The sequence below is a fragment of the Malaclemys terrapin genome, chromosome 1 (genome assembly GCF_027887155.1).
Source record: "Malaclemys terrapin pileata isolate rMalTer1 chromosome 1, rMalTer1.hap1, whole genome shotgun sequence".
Lineage (NCBI taxonomy): Eukaryota > Metazoa > Chordata > Testudines > Emydidae > Malaclemys > Malaclemys terrapin.
Window position 1 is genome coordinate 298,757,995 of NC_071505.1, and position 22,427 is coordinate 298,780,421.

Genomic DNA, 22,427 nt, shown 5'->3' on the forward strand with positions numbered 1-22,427 from the left:
ATACTGCAGGGCTGTTTCCACAAATATACATGTGTGCTTACAAGCCTAATTTGCACATGCAGTTATCAGAGTGTGCAATAGAGGATTTGTATGTGCAAATAGCTAGTTAGAATGTTTCTGTATTTTTGAAAGTTATTCATATCTTCCCTTTTGTAAGTTTGCTGTACATATTTTGTCTTTTATAAAGCATTGTTGATTATTTTAAGTTTCTAGACTTACTTTTTATTTAAAGTATTTGCGTGAAAACATATTGGTACTCTTTTATTTATGCTGTAAGACAGTTACATTATACTCCTGAACTTTCAACAGCAATTGTTCAATGCCTCTTCCATCTTCTGATTTAATTATGACTTTATAGATGTCTCTAGGCAGCAGTCACAGAAATAAGTCTCTTCAGGTTGCTCTGTTGTGTGGAGCTCCTTCTGCATTTGTATAATGAGCTTGGTTGACATCTGGCAATGACATAAAATAGACTTTTTGTCTCTACAGTTCAATGGAATTGTTGTGATAATAGGCATCAGGTGATGTAGCTTCTTGCTTATGTGGCAGGCGGTCCATGGCATTATGAAAAAGAATAGGTGAAATAAATTCTAGAGGTACCTGCTACTTTTAACATTCCTCTTCCAACTTCATACCCAATCATTTCAGGCTGTGGTATTGCATGCATTTTTATCATGGAAACCTTCTCCAGCCTTTTCAACTGCTGCCAGACCGAAATGCTTACTGACCATATTACAATTTAAAATTCAAGTATGCTTCCAGCTTTCAGTAAAAAAGGATTTTTTACACAATACAGGTATTTCTTATAACATTGCTTTATTTAATACCTCTTTGTTGCTATGAGGACTGAATTCAGTTGCTGGAGTCCCTATTCCTCTCAGTGCAAATTCTGTTCTTACATCTATTTAACTCCAGTGATTTCAAAGTAATTGAAACTGGGGAAACTGAGATCAGGCTCACACTGGGGAAACTGAGATCAGAGTCTGGTCCCCCTTGTTTGCCACTCTTAAATCTCTAAACGGCATGCAGGCACAACTCCATTGACTTAGATGGAATTCATCCACTTACTCTGGGGTGAACTTGGCCTCCCGTATGCAGCTTTTTCTCCCCTTGCTCAGATTTGTTTGGTTTCTAATATTTAGCAGATTTGACTTTGATCTGTATAGTTTTTAGCCCACTGAGGATTACTGATCTCATACTGGGATCTAAGTCACAATCCATAAAAGGCACCATTTTCAGCAGTGCCTAAACCCCAGATCCTAAAAGATATTTTTATACACTTGACTCCCATTGATTTCAGCGGGGTTTAGGCACCTAAATATGTTTGAGGATCTGAGCCTAAGTGATTTAGGAGTTTAAGTCCCACTGACTTTCAAAGACTAGACACTCCATATTCCCATTTATACTGAATGGGCCAGATTCTGCCACACCTACATACACTGTTTGAGTAACATCACTGAAATCAGTGGTACTACTTTGAGCCAATGAAGATTTCCAAAGATGAGGCTAGATTTTCATTTAAACAAAAAACATTCTGATTAATTTAACAGCTGGTTAAACTAACCATTAAATTAGCTGAAGTCATTAAGACAGCAGCAAACACAGAATTTACCTTGAAACAGTGAAGAACCTGTCTGATAGTTCAGTAGTCTCCAATGTGACCTGAATTTGTTCAGTCTTAATCTGCCTCATGAAACTCACTTTCCCACTGGGAAGTAAAATGCTCTATCATTAAAATCGCTGTTCCCAGAGAGAGAGAAAGAACAATCTTCTTTACTGAACCAAAATACTGAAACAATGAAAGGGAGTTCTAGGGCCTCTTTGGAATTAATATTTTAATACATATTTCCTACCTGATAAATATTTATTTGGACTCTAACAAATCGCTGCTTTTTTAATCTGTAATAACAACAACTCTTAGTACTTACATAGGACTCAATCTCTTAAAAGCTTTGTACAGACACTGATCCTCACAATCACTCTGTGTAGATAAGTGTTATCATAATTTCACAGATGGGGAGGTTGAGGCAAAGTTGTTTGCTGGTTCAGCCAAACTTGAAGAGGGAGTGAGTGGCAGAATTGTGTTTGGAACTCAGGAATTTTTGATTCCCATTGTCATGATCAACCCACTGAGTATGCATATCATATATATAAGTATAAAAATTGCCTTATTTTTAAATATGTACAAAGATGGACAGATCAGGCTTTCCTTGCAAACCAGTACTTGCAAAGAAATCTTTTTAATATATTACATTTGTTTTTAACCTTTCAATCAAAAAATATTCCTGCTTAACTACAATAGGGCAGATTCTGTCTGGTTCCGACTAACAGCACAGTAGTGCTGGAAGACGTATGGAGCCTACCCCCCTTGCGCAGCCCCCACAATTGCAGTCCTTGCATTTCCCCTACCCCTACTCCCATGGGCATGCACAGCACACTGTGGGTGTGATCCAAAGTCAACTGAAGCTCAAGGAAGAATGGAGCTGGCCGCAAAGGAATTGGTGAGAGAGGAAGTCAGAGAGGAGGCCTGGCAGTTCATAACCACCAGAGGCAAGAAGTCACAGCAGCGTTCTGCATGGTTGGAGACAGATGAGGATAGGCAAACTGTGGCCACCAGAGAGAAGAGAAGCAGGAGGAATCCCACACAGCTAGCCGTTTCAAATCGATACCAGGCCCTCAATGTGGAAACTTTGGAAGATAACTCTGAAGATCCTGCAGGTTCAAGGGAATCGAGAGATGTATGGGAGACATGTGGATGGCAGCTTGGCCCAATCTGTAAGACAATCAGGCTTGCCCACAAAGAGTTCTTCAGACATCCAAGGAAGACACATGATCTTTGTTGGAGAGTCATTACTCAGAAGAATTGAAATAATATTCTACAAGGGACAGACAGACAACAGGACAGTGTGCTGCCTTTTGAGAGCCAAGACATGAGACTTCACTCTTAAGATTGCACAGGCTGCTGAGGTCTATGGGCAAGGATCCATTGGTGATGGTTCATATCAGCACTAATGACACTGCATTGTGGAATATCTCACAGACAGATGACTTCAGGGAACTCAGAAGCATACTGAAAAAGAAAAATGTCCAAGCAGGTTTTGATTTTGTGGAACATTGGTCCACTTCTCTGGGGAGAGACGGTTATATAGGTTGAATGGCCTCTAGCTCAGTAGAGCGGGAACCAATATCCTTGGGGACAGGCTGGCTAGAGTAGACAGGAGGAGGTTAAACTAATAGCAAAAGGGGATGGTAAAAAGAGGGAAGATATGAGCACTCAGCACAAAATTGAGATATTGACAACAAAATTAACCAAGGAACCAAAGGACATGGAGACGAAATTATTGAATTGCCTATACACTAATGCTAGTAGCCTGAATAACAAATAAGAGGAATTGGAATTGCTCATTGAGGAGCATAAATTTGACCTAGTTGGTATTAATGAAACCTGGTGGGATGATTCACCTAACTGGAATGTTAAAATCAAGGGTTATAACCTATTTAGGAAGGATCAAGTGGGCAAAAGGGGATAGTGAGTGGCACTCTTTGTCAAAAATGGCATTATCTGTTTCCGAGTCATTGATCAGTCAGAAGAAAATGATCTTGAATACTTATGGATCAATGTCCTAACAGATAAAGCACACATTTGGGTATTAGTTGGTGTCTGACCACCAAACCACACTAGGGAACAGGATGACCTCCTCCTTATGCAGTGTGTAGGGAAAAAAAGCTGTGTGATCCTCGGGGGGCCTTCAGTTTGAATGACGTATGCTGGAAGTCTCGCGCTGCCAGTACTAAAACTTCCTTGGAATTTCTAAACATTATAGATGACAATTTCCTAACTTAAAAAGTGGTGTTGCCAACATGGGGGAATTCTTTATTAGATCTTGTCCTAACAGATAAAAGGAACTGATCATAGAACATTGTGCAGGATATTTCAGTGGTGCCATCATTCAATATCGGTAGTGATCATCACCTACTGAGAGCTAGACTCATGTTCACTGTGAAGGTGGAGAAAAAGGCACTGTGTATGGCGAACAGAAGGCACCAATCAGTAGCTTTCAACAAGGCAATCCTGAAGGAAAACCTTTCTAGGGAAGATTGGAGCCTCCTGGACGACTGCAACGATGATTATGAGAACTTCAGTAAGAGACTGAAACAGTGTGTGAAAGAGCTGAACGTAAAAGATCTAGAAGAGCTAGCGGAAGATTCTCGGAGAATACAAAGACTTTATTGGAGAAGAGGAGGAAAATGAAAAGAAATGGTAATGAGAGGCTTGAGTACTCCCTTCTCTTCAAGCTCATATGAATGAAGAGATTGTTTGAGAAATTTCAAACCGAAAAGCTCCTAAAGGTGGCTGAAGATCATAAAAGTCTCAAAAAATGCAAACGGAAACTGGCGTTGTACAGGTCATCATTATCGGCTTTGAAGAACGGGGATGGAGAATCAGTAACCGATCAAACAGAGATGGAGACAATTTGCAGGGATTTCTATACCCAGCTGTTTGCATCCCATATAGACATCCCAATGCCATCACTTCAACAAACCGATGAACACATATTCCCGGTTCTCATTAGCGAAGTCCGCCATGCGGTCCATCAAATGAAAGAGGGGAAGGCTCCAGGTAAGGACAGAAGTGCTTAAGGCGGGAAGTAAGGAACTTTGGAAAGCTCTCGCCCAAAGGTTCAGCCACTACCTGGAAATCCAGAAGATACCGTCCAGTTGGAAAGAGTCCAATACCATTCTGTCGCATAAGAAAGGCAATCGAGAAAATCTAAACATCTGCCTGCTTTCGCATATCTATAAATTGTTCACTAAAATAATAACATTGACTATAGCGAAACCTGGATGAACAGCAACCTAGAGAGCAGGTCGGCTTTCGAAGGAATTATAGCACGATAGACCACCTCTTCACTCTAAACCAACTACTAGAGGGTTCAAGGGAATATAAGTTCCCTTTGTGCATTGCCTTCGTGGACTATGAGAAGGCGTTCAACAGCGTAGAGACTAATGTCATTCTTGAAGCTCTTTCAGAACAGGGCATCAGTGCGAAATATATCACATTACTAAAGGAAGTGAACTCTGGCTGCAGCACGGACATATCGCTGTTTTATACTCCCCTCCCCTCCGAATCCCCATCAAGAAAGGTGTGAAACAAGGAGATACAGTTTCACCAAAATTATTCACAGCCTGTCTTGAATTGGTTTTTCGACAAGCAGACTTGAAAGGTGGGATTAATATCAACGGCGAGCGGCTAAACCATCTCAGGTTCGCAGATGATATAGTGCTGATAGCTGAAAATACATCCCAGCTTGAGAGAATGCTTAAAGAACTGAACGCAAAAAGTAGTCAAGTCGGATTAAAAATGAATCAGTTGAAAACGAAATACATGAGATCAAATGCTCTGCCAAGAACCCAAATAACTCTTGTAGGAGAACAGATCCAAGAGGTTGATAAATACGTTTAATTGGGCCAGGAAGTCAACATACACCACGATCAGAAAGGCCAACTGTCATGCAGAAAAAAAGCTGGATGGTGCGCATTCAATGACATCAAGGACACCCTCCAAGGAAAGATCAGCAAAACAACTCGTGCAAATCTTTTCAACTCGACCGTACTTCCAGCAATGTTATATGGCAGCTGACAAAGATTGAAGAACAGCAACTGTCTGTCACACAGAGGGTGATGGAACGAACATTTTTGGGCATTTTGCTCCGTGATCACATCCCCAACGAAATAATTAGGCAGCAGTCTGGAGTGCGAGACGTTGTTGAAAGCAGGCTCAGCAAAATGCGGTGGGCAGGACATGTGGCCCAACTCAGCGACAATAGATGGACCGCAGCTATATCCGAGTGGTATCCATGAGAACAGAAATGGCCACACGGTCGGCCTCCAAAGAGGTGGGATGATTTCATAACAAGGTGATATGGACAAGCATGGCGAAGGATGGCCAGAGCGAAAGAAGATTGGAAGACATGTTGTGATCGGCTCAGTCTCAACTGATGAAGGACCGATAGTCTACGCAGTCAACGCAGGTACAAATGATCATGATTTGATCACATTTATACTGTGTAAGCAGACTAAAGTCCAGACCAGTAACATACATACTTGGCTAAGAAGGGGGCCAGTGTGATGCTGTCACCAAAAGAGCTAATGCAATCTTGGGATGCATAAACAGGGGAATCTCAAATACGAGTAGAGAGATTATTATACCTCTGTATTTGGCACTGGTGCGACCACTGCTAGAATACTGTGTCCAGTTTTGGTGCCCATAATTCAAGAAGGATGTTGATAAATTGGAGAGGGTTCAGAGAAGAGCCACAAGAATGATGAAAGGATTAGAAGACATGCTTTATAGCAATAAGCTAACTAAATATTTAAATCCAGAAGTACCTATATGGGGAACAAATATTTAAGAATGGGTTCTTCAGTATAGCTGAAAAAGGTATAACACAATCCAATGGCTGAAGTTAAAGGTAGACAAATTCAGATTGGAAATCGGGCGTACATTTTTAATCTTGGTAAATTGTTCCAATGGTTAATTACTCCCAAGGATTGTGGTGGATTCTCCATCACTAACCATTTTTAAATCAAGATTAGCTGTTTTTCTAAAAGATCTGCTCTGTGAATTATTTAGGGGAAGTTCTATGGTGTGTGCTACACAGGATGTCAAACTAGATGATCACAATGGTCCCTTCTGGCTTTAAAATCTATGAAATTAATACAAGTCTTTCCATTGACTTCAATGGTCTTTGGATCAGGCTCCAAATGGTTTTGGGCCGTGTGTACTCCACACCCCAATCCCCGGAGCAGGACTGGTGTGCATGGGGACTCTCTAAAGCAATGTAGTAATGGACACACTCCCCTGGGCTATCAGGCTATTGCATATTCTCTTGGGTCAGTGTGGCACTGCACTGGCCCTGACCTTGAGCTGTGTCTAAGTGGCTTGATCTAACCCTATATCATTATTATTACTCTGTGCCATCACTGTTGTAATTACCATTCTAGTAAAGGTTTTAATTGCCTTTATGGTGTCTTTTTCCCACCTCATGTTGTACAGTCCTTAACTCTGCAATGGGACTCTTCACAGAATAAGGTATTCCTCAGTGCAAGAGTGGCCCTTTGTGGTTTTGGCCTTGGTATGAGCTGAACAGACTCCATCCCATACTAGGTGGAAAGCGGGTTAAAATCCTGTGCCTGGGCAAGGAGTAACAAGTGTCAGCCTTCACATCTGGGATTGCAGAGAAACCCAGCCTAGGTGGGAGGCAGGAGGCCCCATCCTGATGATGATTTTCCCTTTCAGGAAGAAAGAATCTGTCACTGAACTGGAAATGGGCAGACTGTCATTGAGTAAGAGATTACTGACAGATGCTGGCTGCAGAAGCCTTATGCACAAATGAAAAAACAGCTGCAGGAGGCTTGCTTTTAGCTTGTGGCAGCTGGACAATAAGCATGGTTCATTTATTTTCTACTGAGGCTGGATGGGGGACTGGTCATGCTGTAACATGAACCACTTTCAAAGACTAAGATGTGTTAAACTGACAAGATATGCGCACAGAAACACTGTGCTGCAGCTTGTGTGTGCAGAGAAATAGCCTAGAATAAGTAGATGTGAGAAATATATTTCAAATTATGTGCAGCTTAGGTTCCATTAGGTTTGCATTCATGAGACTATTCACTGTATGTCAATGGTATTCTTCAAGCGCTGTGGGTCTTAAGGAAGATAGAATAGTTTGAGTAGCAGTGAGCAGAGGTATAGAGTAAGAAGTTACATGATCTCAGTATAGCCATGCCTTGACATTTGTGAGGAGTTCTTTAGTACGTAGTACGGTATCATTATGACCTTAGTAAGCTGCCGGTGGACAGGAAAGTACTCTTGAAAAATTGTGTGGACCTTCGCCAGACTCTGACACATGGGGAATATTCGGATGTCAATGATAAAGACCTCTACGTCAAACTGGACAACATCTGTCACATTTTGCAACATGGGAAGCACTCTACAAGTTCTCCAGTTCATTCATGGTGCAGAGCTGAGGGACACTTTTCCTAATGTGTGAATAGCTTTGAGGATTCTGCTCATGCTGCGAGTCACAATCACGAGTGGTGAACGCAACTTTTCAAAGCTCAGGCTCATTAAAACATATCTTCAGTTGACAATGGCCAATGAAAGACTGCCATCGCTTGCTATTTTATTGCTTAAAAATGCCATTGGCCAGTCTTTGGATCACTCTGACGCTGTGCTTCAGTCCGTGAGGGCAAAGGCAAGAAAAGCGATCTTTTGAACTAAAGGGCTTGGGTTAACAGCCGCGGGCTGTCACCTGCTGTAACACTATTTAGTACTGGTCCATCTGATGTTGGTGCACAGTTCAATTTCTTGATGTGAGTACATTTCAGTTATTCTTTACATTAAAAAGTTTCTATAAGCTTAGAGGAAATGAATTTTTTTTATTTGCTTATATATGGCGTGAATAAATACAGATTTACGGCTCCTAGCATGCAAGTTTATTATCTTATATGACAGGGATAAATGTTTTTGCATGCAAATTGTGCATCCAAGTCATGAAATGGGCCACAAATGCAATAAAAAATAAGTTATTCAGAAGTTTAACAAATGAAGGGGGCTGCCAAAGACGCTCCTTGCCTGGGACACTATTCGGTGTAAAGCCAACCCTGATGCTATCTCACTTTCCCAGCACACTCATCAGTCCTTTCAGACTATATTGTTTCACCTTGAGGCATCTGAGTTCCTCATAAAGAATTTTTTTTCCTGTGTAATTCTCCTTGCATTGTCACAGCAGATGCTCAACTGTTTCTTGGACTTTGCATATGTTGTGCAACCCATCTTTATGCTTGTTTACTAAATATAAATTACCATTCAGGTCACAGTGACCTGTTAGCATTCAAAATATTGTCACTTCACTTCTATCAGAGCTATTAAGTATACCATTATCCTTAAGTTTAGGACACATTTCATCCTTTTTTCTTTGTGGTCCATAGTTCGTGCCATTCCTTCTTAAGTTCTCTCTCAACCAAACTTCTGAAGTCCTGGATCTTTATATCTACCTTCTCATTGTTTAAGGCATTTTCTCCTGCTTTATCTGCCATTTCATTGCAGTATCCCAACATGCTCCAGAATCCACAGTATTAATATATATTATATCTAATTTTATTATCTCCGTAGTTAAGAACAATATTTCAATGACTAAGACATTCCTGCTTTCTGAGGCTTCCTTTCTAATCACCATTATACCCGATAAAGAGTCAGATAGGGTAGCAGTCATAGTTGGGCATACATCCCTATCCAGGTCAGTTCCAACTGTATGCTCATGAATTTGGCTGTCATAATGGCCACAAAATTGAATAGTTTCATACATCTCTTTATTCCAAATTCAGGGATACAAAAAGCCTTCCCACTCTACCTGTGTTGTCATCTCTCTAGAGCCATCAGTATATACATTTATACATTTGCCATGTATAAACTCATAGATCTTAGTTGTCATATTTGACAGTCCTGCTCTTCCCTTTGTTTCATTGTATAATTCCAAATCCACACCTGGAGAGACAACTCTCCAGCGATACTTTCAGGACCAGCTCCAGGCACCAGCCCAGCAAGCAGGTGCTTGGGGCGGCCAAGGGGAAGGGGCGGCACGTCGGGCTGTTCGGCGGCAATTCGGTGGCGGGTCCCTTTCGGAGGGAAGCACCTGCTGTTGAATTCCCGCCAAAGAAGAAAGCGGTGTGGTGGAGCTGCCGCCGGAGTGCTGCCGATCGCAATTGCGATTGCGGCTTTTTAAAAAAAAAAATTTTCCCCGCCGCTTGGGGCGGCAAAAACCCTGCAGCCGGTCCTGGATAGTTTGATTTCCCATAACTAAAGATTTTAATTTCTTCCAGTCTTCCTTTTCACCCAAGTCGTTTACCAACCTTTTGACCCTGTTAGTCTATATGAGTTTGTGGCACCCAGTTACTTCTTGTGTACTTAATTCCCAACTGTCCTCGTATATTCACATAATGCTCTTACATTTACTATTTCAATTAACTGTAGCCCAAAAGTTTAAATCTATCAATTTCATCCTTAAATGTGTAGACATTTCTCCAGTTGCTACCTGCAGCACACACAATGGAGTCATAATACTCACACCTCATGTGATTCACAGAGTTTGGGTGTGGATCAACTGATTTTTTTAGTGTTGATTTAGAAGCTGAATTAGAGGCTTGGCATCCATAATCTATAACTGGTCTTATTAATGCCCTATGCAGCATCAACAATGTGCTCTCATCTGCACCCCATTTGTTCCCAGCAATACTTTAAAGCAGATTCATCCCATCTTTACACTGAGTCTTGATATTATCTATATGACCCTTCAAAGTTAGTTTGTTATTGAACACAACTCTTAAGAATGTAAAATTCTCAACTATCTGTATTTTTTCTATAGAGCTATAGGTCCCAATCTTCCTTTTTGTGAAGATCATTCCCTCTGTTTTATCAAGTGAGAACTTCAATCCCCAAGTAGCTTCCCATTCTGAAATCCCCTGGGCATCTCATTGGTTCTCTCTGAAGCTATCATAAGTCTTCTATGTTTGGCCTGTATAGCACCATTGTCTGCAAATAGAGTAATATGTATTCCTGCCCATACACTCTCTGGGAAATCATTAATCAGAATGTTTAACAGGGGTGGGCTGATAACTCTCCCCTGTGAAATACCATTAGTAAGTTTATAAATATTTGACAACACCGCCCTCTCCCTGACTTATATGGTTCTATTACTTAAGAAGTCTCTTATCGACCAGAACAGTCTTCCTCTTACGCCAGTTGTGACTAGTTTATAAAGCAAACCTTCTCTCCATAGCATGTCATACTCTTTTTTTCAGTGTCCAAAAAGACAGCTATCAAGCACTGGTTTTTGGTTTTTTTTTGGTATTTCTGTTTCTAGTCTTATAATCTGATCATTGTGCATCTTCCTTTCCTGAAACCACTTTATACACAGTTTATAATTTCATTTTTTGCAAGTATGTTACTAATCTCTCATTTATCATTCTTTCCATAATTTCGCCCACATACATTGTGAGGGCAATAAGTGTATATGTATCAGGTCTCGTGTGTAATTAACCAGGTTTTCCTATTGATAGAACTATCGCTTGCTTCCATTCTGCAGGTAGTATTCCTTTCCTCATATATTCTATATAATTTCAGTAAAACTCAAACTCCCTTCCAGTTGGTGCTTAACACTGCATTACATATGCAGGCTTTACCCGGGGCTATATTTTTACTTTTGTCTATAGCTTTTTTGAGTTCCCGTATGTTAAAATTTTCATTCAGAACTTTCATTTTCATTTTCATCTTTGTATTCTACCCAGCCATGTAAGAACTCAGTTTTCTTCAGCAAACACTGTTTTTTGTTCACAAAACTCTTTACCTTGATTTGTATCATTACTAACTTTTTGGAACTCTTTTGCTAAAATGTTCGCTTTTCCCAAGTTAGCACTTTCAACTTTATCATTTACTGTAAAACCCAGGTATACATTTGTTTTTACTCTGTATCCCATTCATTCTTTTAACTTGTTTGTATGTCTCTGAAACCTGGGAATCTTTGTTCATTTTCCCACAATCCTTTCTCCAGTTCTCTTTTTAATCATTCCTTGTTCCATTGCTTTACATCTTTTATAGTTCATTAAGTCCTCGCTATTCATTGTGTTTTTTGCTTGTTTGTATGCCTTACTTCTTTCCTTAATTGCTGCTTTGCAATCTTCTTTACACCAGGGAACTGGAATTCTCAGTTCATGGCAATTCAGTGTCTTACGTATAGTTACATTGGCTACTGCAGCAACTCCCTTTATTGTATTATTGTAAAATTCCTCTAGATGATCACTTATACAACCGGTACTTAGATACTCAGCACATTTACTCTTAAAGAGTCCCCAGTTTGCTTTTCTAAGGCTCCAGGTAGGAATTCCATCACTGTTTTCAACATTACCTTGGCCTTGGTATGTAATTAGCATAGGGAAGTGATTACTTCCCTTACATCATCTTTATAGATTTCTCAGCTGCATTTGCTTGCTATATTGCTTGTTTCAATTCCCAGATTTAGATATGATAAGGTTCTATACACCAAATTAAACCTAGCAGGTGCACTGGTATTGAGCAATACCAGGTTGTGCAAGTCAATGAACTGTTCCAGGCATTTGCCATTATAATCAGTTTTCCTGCTTCCCCATAATTCATTATGGCTATTAAGATCACCACAAATAATATATTGGCTTTTGACACCCTTAACTAAATTTTCCAATTCTAGATTTGTCTAGGCGTTTATATGAGTTGTAAATGTTACAGATTCATATAAAGGTGCTGTTATTCTGCAGAAGAATCTTTATAAGATACTCAAAATTTTAGTTCTCTACATCTATGTCAATGTAACTAAGACCTTCCTTTATAAATATACAGCTCCTTCCCCCTCTAGTTATTTCTCTGTTATTCTGAGTACATCGTATCCTGGAAGTCTAAACATAAGTTCTCACTAACCACATTTCTTGTACCTGTCAGGGTTGTTTTCCATTTCAAAAACAGTTGTCTTTAATTCGACCATGTGCTGTTAAACTATGTGCATTCCAGCAAAACTCTGTTAGAACCATGTTGTTTAACTACATTATTACCTTCATTTAAAATTGCATGAATTCAGTCTATCAAGAGATTGCCAATATGCAAATAGCCCCATTTTTTGCTACAAACTTTTTCTCTTTATACTAATCCCCAGCTGGGATTCATCAATTATTGGGTGCAGGTGCCTAAATTGAGCTCTCTCAATCTCATTAAGCCTTTTCTTGCTAGTACAGGGTGTAGAACCCATCACACAGATTATAATGTATATATGTTTTCAACAGCAGTCTGCAGACTCTTGCCTTATAACATTTATGTCTGAATCTACCTTTCTGAGTCACTGCTCAAGACTGTGGAATATTGTCATTACTCAATAGATAATAGATAATAGAGAGGATTTCAGTAATCCTTTTTTTTTTTAATGAACATGCAGATGAGGTTTCGAAAGCCAGACTTTACGTACTGTATGTTTAATAAGTACAACTAAAACAACTGCTTTGGTTCGTTCTGTGATGGTATCAAGCTTGTACTCTGGGTTGGCTGTCAACACAATGGATATCCAATAGCTGACAATTAAACTCTGCTGTCCGGAGGAAAGAAAATGGATTTGAAATTTCAAACTGAGGCCTATTTCTAATACAGTTTTCCCAGTTTAATTTTGCATGTAATCATGATGCAGGCTGGCTCCAGCTGTAATGCCTAATGCCATGCTACTTCATACTGGTTTTACCTAAAAACTGGTTGTTAGTAAAGGCTTGAGACCAGATTGAGAACATTTGCATTTTTTCCTTGTAAACCCATACAGTAGTAATGAAAGAACGCATCAGACTGTCATCAGTTAAAGTGTCGTTATTATGTTTAAATGCCTTATGATGCCAGTAATATCCTAATTACATACGGTACTAAAATGAGCCATCATGTCACTTTTGTATCTTCACTACTTCTTATTTTGTCTGGCAGTATGGAAGTAGGCATGTAGCATTTTAAACTTCACGTGTGTATTTCCAGATTATAGGAGCCTTCTGTTTTCAGATGTAAAACAAAGAGCAAACTTCCTTAAGAATAGCCTACCCTGTAATGATGCAGAAACTATCTGAAAATAGACACAGACCTATATTTTACAAGAGAAGAAACTGCAGAGATGTCTCCTCTGGAGTGTGCTGCCAATGACTTTGACCTATTATAAGATTGTTAGTCTCAAACCTCTGTGCAGAAATGGTCAGAGGCTCCAGAAATCTTACCAAATTGCACAGGGTTTTGTAAGGCACTCACTTGTCCTTTAGTCTGAACTGAGTTCATCCAACATATTTCTTTAGGATTAGCTCGCTACTGTCCAGTGGTAAAAATGTGAACCCGGTTTCAAAGTAGCCAATCGGCTAGTAGTGAGACATTTTTCTTTTGAAGCACACTGTATTTGTATTCATTTATTGACTCCTCTTTTTAGCCTGCAGTATATTTTCTGGCTTCTGATCTATTACAATGGTGCCAAGGTTTTAACGAGTACATAAATATCAAAACCACAGCACCAAAATTATAGCTGGAGTTCAGTTTGCACTATTTTAGCCCAGCCTTGTCATCTCAAATTTGTGATGGATGTAGAACAAAGAGAACTCCCCACCCCCAAACACACACACACACACGTGTGTGTGTGTGTGTACATGTACACAAAGTCATTGTGGTAGACAGTAGCATTTTGTAATGTATGGGTGACTTCTTTTTTAAATGATCAAAGTCAGAACAGAGACATCTGCAAATGCATTCCTGCTTATTAGACATGGTAAGTATCAGATCTTAATTCACCTTCTTATTAGTACATCCAATTTACAGGATATTATATTCATAGCCAAATTCGTTAGTAGCCAGATTGAAAATACACTGATTTCCTCCTCCCCTCCCCCCCAATTCTTTGGAAACTAAACTTTTCAGATATCAATCATCTTTTAAAGAACATGGTGCCCTTACTGGCAAGGATAATGAAAATTCACATATTGGGGGAATAACTCTGAAACCAATGAAAATTACTTTCTTTCCCAAGATTTCTCCGAAATTTGACCGTTTGTTTAAAAATTAATTAAGTCTCTACTCTTTTTGGTTGTCTTTATCTTATAAATATGGTTGCGTCTCATGACACAGTGATTGAAACAACAGCACCTGAGAAGTGCAAATGTCCATATTCATCTTAAGGGAGTATTAATTCTATTGCCATTTATATAGTGCCACTGGAGTGCAAACTGAAACTTGTAATCTAAATGAGACTGAAAACAATAGAAAAATAGATCATGATATGTAGGGAAGTTGGGGGCAGAAATTTGGAAACTAAATGAAAAATTTTACATCTAAAATCTAAATTTGAACCTCAATGCTAAATTATTATTAAAAAACCACTTAAGATTAGAGTTAGTGTCATTTTCGACACCCACACAACTTCTCACATTGTGGTAGCTCACCTATAGCATCTGGTTTAAAATATTTAGCTGGCTTTTCTTTCTCCTATTTTGCACCACCTTGCATCCTGACCGTGGGCCACATAGGTGCTGGAACTAGAAGTGCTGGGGGTGCTGCTGCACCCCCAGGCTTGAAGTGGTTTCCACCATATCCAGGGTTTACAGTTTGGTTCAATGGCTCTCAGCACCCCCACTATACACATTGTTCCAGCACCCCCAAGTACTGCTGATGTTTTCAGGGATGATAAGGTGCAGTGGCATTGATTTCAATGACATCCCCGCATAATCCTCCATCATGAGTTATGCTTTGATGCACTGAGTTTGTTCCCTAGGACAAACTTTTGAAGGTAAAATTTGTGTCTTCTCAATGTTGAAGAGTCTCACTGTTTCAGTGACAATGATGTGTTTCATTCTTCGGATAATCTTTATATAAAGATAATCTGTGTGAATAACTATACTATATACTGTAGGCTGCACACTTACTCAGCTTCAGGTCCTGAATTATTAATTGGTTTACATAGGTTACTTTTGTGACAGACATGGAAATTTCTTGCAATATTTTTGGGAGATCTTACTGTATTAAGTTTATGTATGATTGTGGGCCAGGGATTGTATGAAATTCCATGAGTGAAGGTCACCAGGAACTAAGAAGTGTGTGTGTGTGTGTGTGTGGTGTGTGATTAGGCAAATTCACTCCGTTTGTAACACATCCAGAGAGATACCGCCATCTGGAGAGGCTGGTTCAAACTGAATTCTTCAGAGACCAACAAAGAAAGGACTTTTAGCTAAATAGTCTGAGTTCAAATTGCTTTCTGATCCATCAAACAGAAAGGATCTTCTTTCTTAGGGTGACCTGAATCCTTCCTGGGAAGCTCTGGAAGAAGTTTGGCCTACTGAAGCCACATAAGACTAATGGGTGACCTCTCAAAAGCTTGTAGCATGCATAGAGGTTCTTCTATTGTTTGTAATGTTTTCTTTCTAATGGTTTCACCTTAAGAATAAATGTTCTTTGTGGTAATTTATAACAGGAGGCCATTATGTTGTTCATAGCCTTCAAAGAGTAAGCAAAGTGCAGATGCCGGCCTGGTTAGGCAGTCTGGCTTGCTGGGAATAACATAATGTAAGAAAGGAACTGTGGAGCCTGGAAAAACCTAGGTCAGCTGGGAGAGGAGCCTAGGTCTCTGCCCAAGAGAGGTGACGGCGAAGGAGCTGGGAGCCTAGACTGGGTGCTCTTGATGAACCATGGAGGAGGAATACAGATGCAGTTGCCCCAAATTGTGACACCTGTATCTTCATTGGTCTCCTCCTTGTTTCCTGAACTTAGAGGAGGTAGACTCAGCGCAAAATCCCTAATTCACACTGATGACATGGGAGACTTCGTTAATCATCCAAGTTTACCAATTAAGGGTGAAAATCACCCCTGTGCAGAGATCCAGCACAGAGCCTGTGCACTACTTAAGTCTCTGTTTCAAGTGGTGTAATGACCTCATGTTGGCCCACTGCATAGGGTGCATTTTACCCTTAAATGTGAAAAAATAAAAAGGATCAAGTCTAGCTCATCACCAAATGTACTCTGTTAATGTACTTGGATAAGTGTAGTTGAGTTTTAATTATTTATGATAACATCTTCTAGCCTGTCAATAAACATACCGTCCGTCGTAGGTTTTCTAAAAGTAATGAAGTCCTAGAAATGAGACTTTACTCTTAAACTAATTACATCTGTGCTAAGAAGTGGAATGAAGCCACTAGGGTTTTGGGTGTGATTTTTTAAGAAATGTGTGTGGATTAGCAAAGTGAGAATTTAATGAGCTGTTATTTATAGAGGCAGCATCTGAACAGTCTTTTCACCATAATTTACACCTCCCCTGTCCCTGTCCCTCCCCCAAAAAAACCAAAACGAAAAAAAAACAAAACAAAACACCTGGATACATTTTCCTTGCCCTCAGCTAGAGACTTTCAACTCATTAATATGTTTCCTGTGGAATCAAAATTTAACAGTACTTTAAATGTGGTCTTCCTACTGCATCATTTTGTGCCAGAATAACTACTATTGATTTATGCCCTCTTTGTATAAAATAGTTTTGTATAATGGGCCAGAGCCTCAGCTAAAATGGTGTCGCTCCATTGACTTTGATGGAGATACGCTGGTTTGCCCCTGTTCAGAGGCAGAATGGTGCAGTCGTTAAAGGTACTAGCCAACAATTTGAAGGACCAGAGTTCAGTTTCCTGGTTTATCACAGACTTCCTATTTACCCTTGATCAAGTCAGATCCCCATCAGTAAAATGGGGATACTAGTACCAACAATAACTACATTAAAGATTGTGAGGTGCTCACATACTATGGTGATGGGGAGCCATCTAAGTAAGTACTTAAGGTAGACTGAGGATATGACCCAAGCTTATAAGACATGGGACATATTCTTTAGTAGCATTCTATGTTGTGCTGTGGTATTTAGGAGCCGTTTTGTATAGGAACATAGGCATTGCCATACTGGCTCTGACCAGTGGTCTCTTTACCCTGGGATCTTGCCACTAACAGTAGTCCTTACTAGTGCTTCAGAAGAAGGTGTAAGACACCCCATATAGAACAATTATGCCCTTAGAGGAAGTTTTTTCCTCACTCCTCATTAGTTACTGGTTGACTATGCCCTGAAGCATGTATACCCCTTATACGTTTTTATCCTGTCTACTGTAACCATTGATATTCTCATTATCTATATAAATGTCTAATCCTGTATTAAGTTCATGGCCTGAATGACATCTTGTGTCAGTGAGTTCCACAAATTAACTGTGTGTTGGGTTAAAAAAAAATACTTCCCTTTGTCAGTTTTGAGGCCTCACTACTACATTAAATTACATCTCTCCTGAGAGAAAGTAAAACATGATTTCCTTATTCCTTTCTTCCATGACCTAAAAAGTTCAAATATTTTGTTTCTGTGTGTCTAAAGGTTTAGTGCTGATGATCAGCACCATAGTATCTGAGTGCCATGTGGAAATCATTCTATGCCTTTGACCTAGAGTTGCCAATTTTGGTTGGATGTATTCCTGGAGATTTCATCATGACATAATCTTTAATTAAAGATTAACCTTTAATTCATGGAGACTCCAGGACAATCCTGGAGAGTTGGCAACCCTACTCTGACCATCATCATTCATAGATTCGTATAGTTTAAGGCCAGAAGGGACCATTAGATCATCTAGTCTGACCTCCTGTATATCACAGGCAGGGCCGTCCTTACCCATATGCAAAGTAGGCAGCTGTGTAGGGCACCAGCCCCTGCTCTGGCCCCCACCCCTGCTCTGGCCCAGCCCCGCCTTTTCCCACCCCTGCTCCAGCCCAACCCCATCCCCACTCCACCCCTTCCCCAAAGCCCCCACCTCTTCCTTCCCCTGAGCACTGAAGCAGGGGTCGAGTGCACTGCAGTCACTGGGTGGAGCGGCGGTAAGTGGAGTGACCCAGCCCCAGCCCACTCCACGCCTCTGGCTCCCAGCCGCGCCCCGCTGGTGAGTGCTGGGGGGCAGTTGGCCCTGTCCCCCAAACCTCAAGGCTGGGAGCCAGGGGAGCAGAGCGAAGCGGGCTGTGGCCAGGTCACTCCACTTCCTGCCACCCCGTGAGTGCGGGGTCGAGCCTGATCACAGGCCCTTCAAATTTCACCCAGTTACCTCAGAATTCAGCCTAGTCTTGATCTGAAGACATCAACAAATGGAGACTCCACCACTTCCCTTGGTAGTTTGTTCCAATGGTGAATCACCCTAGCTGTTAAAAAAAATAAAAATTGTGCCTTATTTCCAACTTCAGTTTGGCTGGCTTCAGCTTTCAGCCACTGGTTTTCGTTATATCTTTCTTCACTGGATTAAGGAGCCATTTAGTTCCTTCTCCCCATGAAGGTGCTTATACACTGTAGTCAAGTCACCTCTCCATTTTTTTGATAAGCTAAACAGAATGAGCTCTTTAAATCTCTCAATGTAAGGCATTTTCTCCAGCCCTTGAATCATTTTTGTAGCTCTTCTCTACACTCTCTCCAATTTTCAACATCCTTTTTAAATGTGGACACCAGAACTTCACCCAGTATTCTAGTATCTGTTTCACCAAGGTCGTATCCGGAAGGTCATCTCCCTACTCCTACTCCCCTGTTTCTACATCCATGGATCATGTTAGCCTTTTTTGTCACAGCATCGCAGTGGGAGCTCACGTTAAGTTCTTTGTCCGCTATGACCCCATCATCCTTTGCAGAGTCACTGCTTTCCAGGATGCTGTCCCCCGTTCTGTAGGACTGGTCTGCATTCTTTGTTGCTAGATGTATAACTTTGCATGTGGCTGCACTACGACACATTTGGTGTAAATGGGCCCAGGCTACCAAGCAATCCAGATCGGGCTATATGACTGCCCCACCCTCATCCTTATTTACCACTCTGCCAGTGTTTGTGCTGTCTTCAAATTTTATCAGCATTGACTTTATATTTAACTTCCAGATCATTGATGAAAACATTGAATAGCTTTGGACCTAGTCCGATTTCTGCGTAAACCCACTAGAAACACACCCATTGGATGATGATTCACCATTGACAACTACTTTGTCAGTTAGCCAGTTTTCAACCCATTTAACATGTCATTTATTGGTATTGTTTAGCACTAGTGTTTTTAAAAACAGAGACACAACTGTAGTATCTGAGTGCCATGTTTTTTCAGTGCTGTTGTGCATTTTCTTTGCCTATTTTTGGATCCTTTTGTTGTGTTTTCTGTTTCTTAGTCCACTCCTAATCCATCGCAGCACTTTAACACTCACCCATGACTACTTAGTAACTGCACTATTATACCCATGATCTCCCAAGGTGGAAATACAGTACAAAATTACACATAACTGCACCTGCTGAGTTAGTGATCATGTTATATATATTTTAAAACACACACACACACACACACACACACACACACACACACATTTTAAAATGCCTGATGAACAAAAAATGCCACTGTGATTGACACCCTCCTCTGGAAACAGTAGATTGTATACCTCCTCTTCTGGGAACAACAGATTGTATAGCATCATATATGATGTATGCCCGTCTGCACCATGTAAGGCCATTCCTGTGCTCTTGCCTGTCTTTTTTCATTTTTCTGAGCCAGCAGATTATTAAAAATCACCCGAATTCTGCACTTGAGAGTACCCCTTTAATGCTGTTTTGTAAGCTTTAGCCTCTATGATTATTTCTGGTCCCCAATCTCAATACATAAACACATTTATTGAAAAGTCTGAGTCCCTTATCAGCCCATAAACCTAATTTATTCCAGTCACTTTTGAATGCGTTTGCTCTCCTCCTTTGAAGGATGGGAATACCTATGTGCCTTTTGTCCCGAGTTTCAAATTTAACTATATTTTTCAAGGGTCAGGGTCTGCTTGAGTTTCCCCATCCTTTTTTCTCAGATGGGTGGTTGATGCTTTCATAGCTGAAAACATTTTTAATGTGTTTTCACTCCCTCTTTTGATTTTATTCCAAGTGTTAATTCAGGTTTTTCTTTACCTCTAATTTTGAGTAGATGTTCTTGTCATCTCCTCCTGAAGTGAGATTTAAATGTTCAATAGATGGTTTCTTTCCCCGGATCATACTGAAAACCCCCTTAATCAGACAAGTAGGTTTCTTTCATTATTTTTACTATTATGCCTACTGCATTCATTACAAACTGGCAGCCACAAGCTTTGTGCATAAAATATTTTCCCCTTTAATACTCTCTCCCCTCTGAAGTTTATTTTTCTTTCAGAACATGGGATAAATTAAATGCATAGCTGCTATTAATGGGAACCGCAAATGTAAATCTCTCATGGGTCTAAAAGGAGAGTAGACCCCTGTGTCTTCATCTGATATCTCATCCTATTGAATTTTGCTCTGTACTTTTCTCCTATTGGATTTGAGATTCCATTCCTCTTGGTACCCCCCTCCCCCAAAACCTCCAAACAACAAAAAGCAAGTTACTGGGAATTATGGGACACAGCAAGTTACAGTATATTGACCAGATATCAAAATCCATATTGAAAAATGGATAAGCTAGAACTAGAAAGTATAACATACAGACATTCACCGAGGAAGGGTGCTGAAGGCAGGTCATGCCATACATAATTAGATGAAAAATAAATAAAGTGGTGACATGATTTGTTTTCCCCCTGTTACCTCATGATATGGCCTGGAAACACTGGGTGACTCTTCTCATGTATACCATCTTATGGCAATAGGGGATGGATCACTTGATGATTACCTGCTCTGTTCATTCCCTCTGGCACCTGGCATTGACCTCTGTCAGAAGACCGGATACTGGGCTAGATGGACCTTTGGTCTGACCCAGTATGGCCATTCTTATGTACAGCAGGAAACTGACCTGATTTCAGTGGCATCATTCCTGATCTGAAATGATGAAAGGGAGAGGAAAATTGGGCTTATTTTGGGAGGTGACACACAGCAATCCTGTTGAGTGAAATGAAGTTACTGGGCCTCCTGTGTGAAGTCTCCGATTATAACCTTGTGTATCTCTGAGCATAATTCATGCTACCACCATCTGATCAATTAGTATTTATCCTGGAATGGATATATTCTGTGCTATCAGTGTGTCTTGTGGGCAGGATGGGAGAAAGAACCATGAAGGAAAGAGAAATCCAAGGGAATTTAGCCATTTGGCATAATACAGGTGGCTGTATTGTGGAGGATACCTGGGTTTAATATAAAGGGATAGTGGTTCTTAGGGTATATCTATGCTAGAGCTGCAGTGCTGGAACTGCGCTGCTTTAGTGCTGTTGTGTAGACACTTACTACAGTGACGGAAGGGGTTCTTCCATTTACAATAGTCTCTGAGAGGCGTTAGCTAGGTTGGTGGAAGAATTCTTCCATCAACTTAGCAGTGTCTACACCAGGGCTTCAGTCAGCTTAATTACATTGCATAGGGAGTGAATTTTTTCCTAGCCTTGAGGTAGGTAGTTAAGCTGACCTTACTTTGTAGTGCAGACCAGCCCTTAGTTAGTAAGCATCACCATGTGAGGAGTGCACTGACATACTTTAGTATAGTAAACATTCTACTTTTTAAAAAACAAACAGGACAGATTAAAGGGATATAATGTAGTTATTGTACTTTTTAAAATGTATGAAAACTGCATAACTGGTTATTTTTGTATTTTAAAATAAAAACTAGAACCGTATGTTTATAGAAAATGGTCAGTTACATGTGAGCATAGTATAAAATGCACTGTGGGTTTGAACCAGCTCCCACTGAAGACTATGGCAAAATTCCCACTGATTTCATTAGAGCAGGATCAATCCACAAGTGCTGGCTTCCTATGAAAGCATTATTCTTATTACTACTTGGCTATTTATTAATTTTTATAGCATCCTAACAGGCACTTTACAGACAG

The 22,427-nt window shown here is 40.3% G+C and overlaps 1 protein-coding gene and 1 long non-coding RNA gene across 2 annotated transcripts in view; one reads left to right on the forward strand and one right to left on the reverse strand.

Annotated features, from left to right (window-relative positions):
- The window catches only part of LHFPL6 (LHFPL tetraspan subfamily member 6), a 198,690-nt gene that overhangs the window by 22,553 nt on the left and 153,710 nt on the right, over positions 1-22,427 (forward strand). The window lies entirely within an intron of this gene.
- On the reverse strand, positions 247-21,424 carry LOC128829842 (uncharacterized). The gene is made up of 3 exons (XR_008443493.1): positions 21,284-21,424; positions 18,694-18,787; positions 247-452 (listed from the first exon to the last, which is right to left on the reverse strand). It is a non-coding gene; the product is annotated as an uncharacterized LOC128829842 (long non-coding RNA).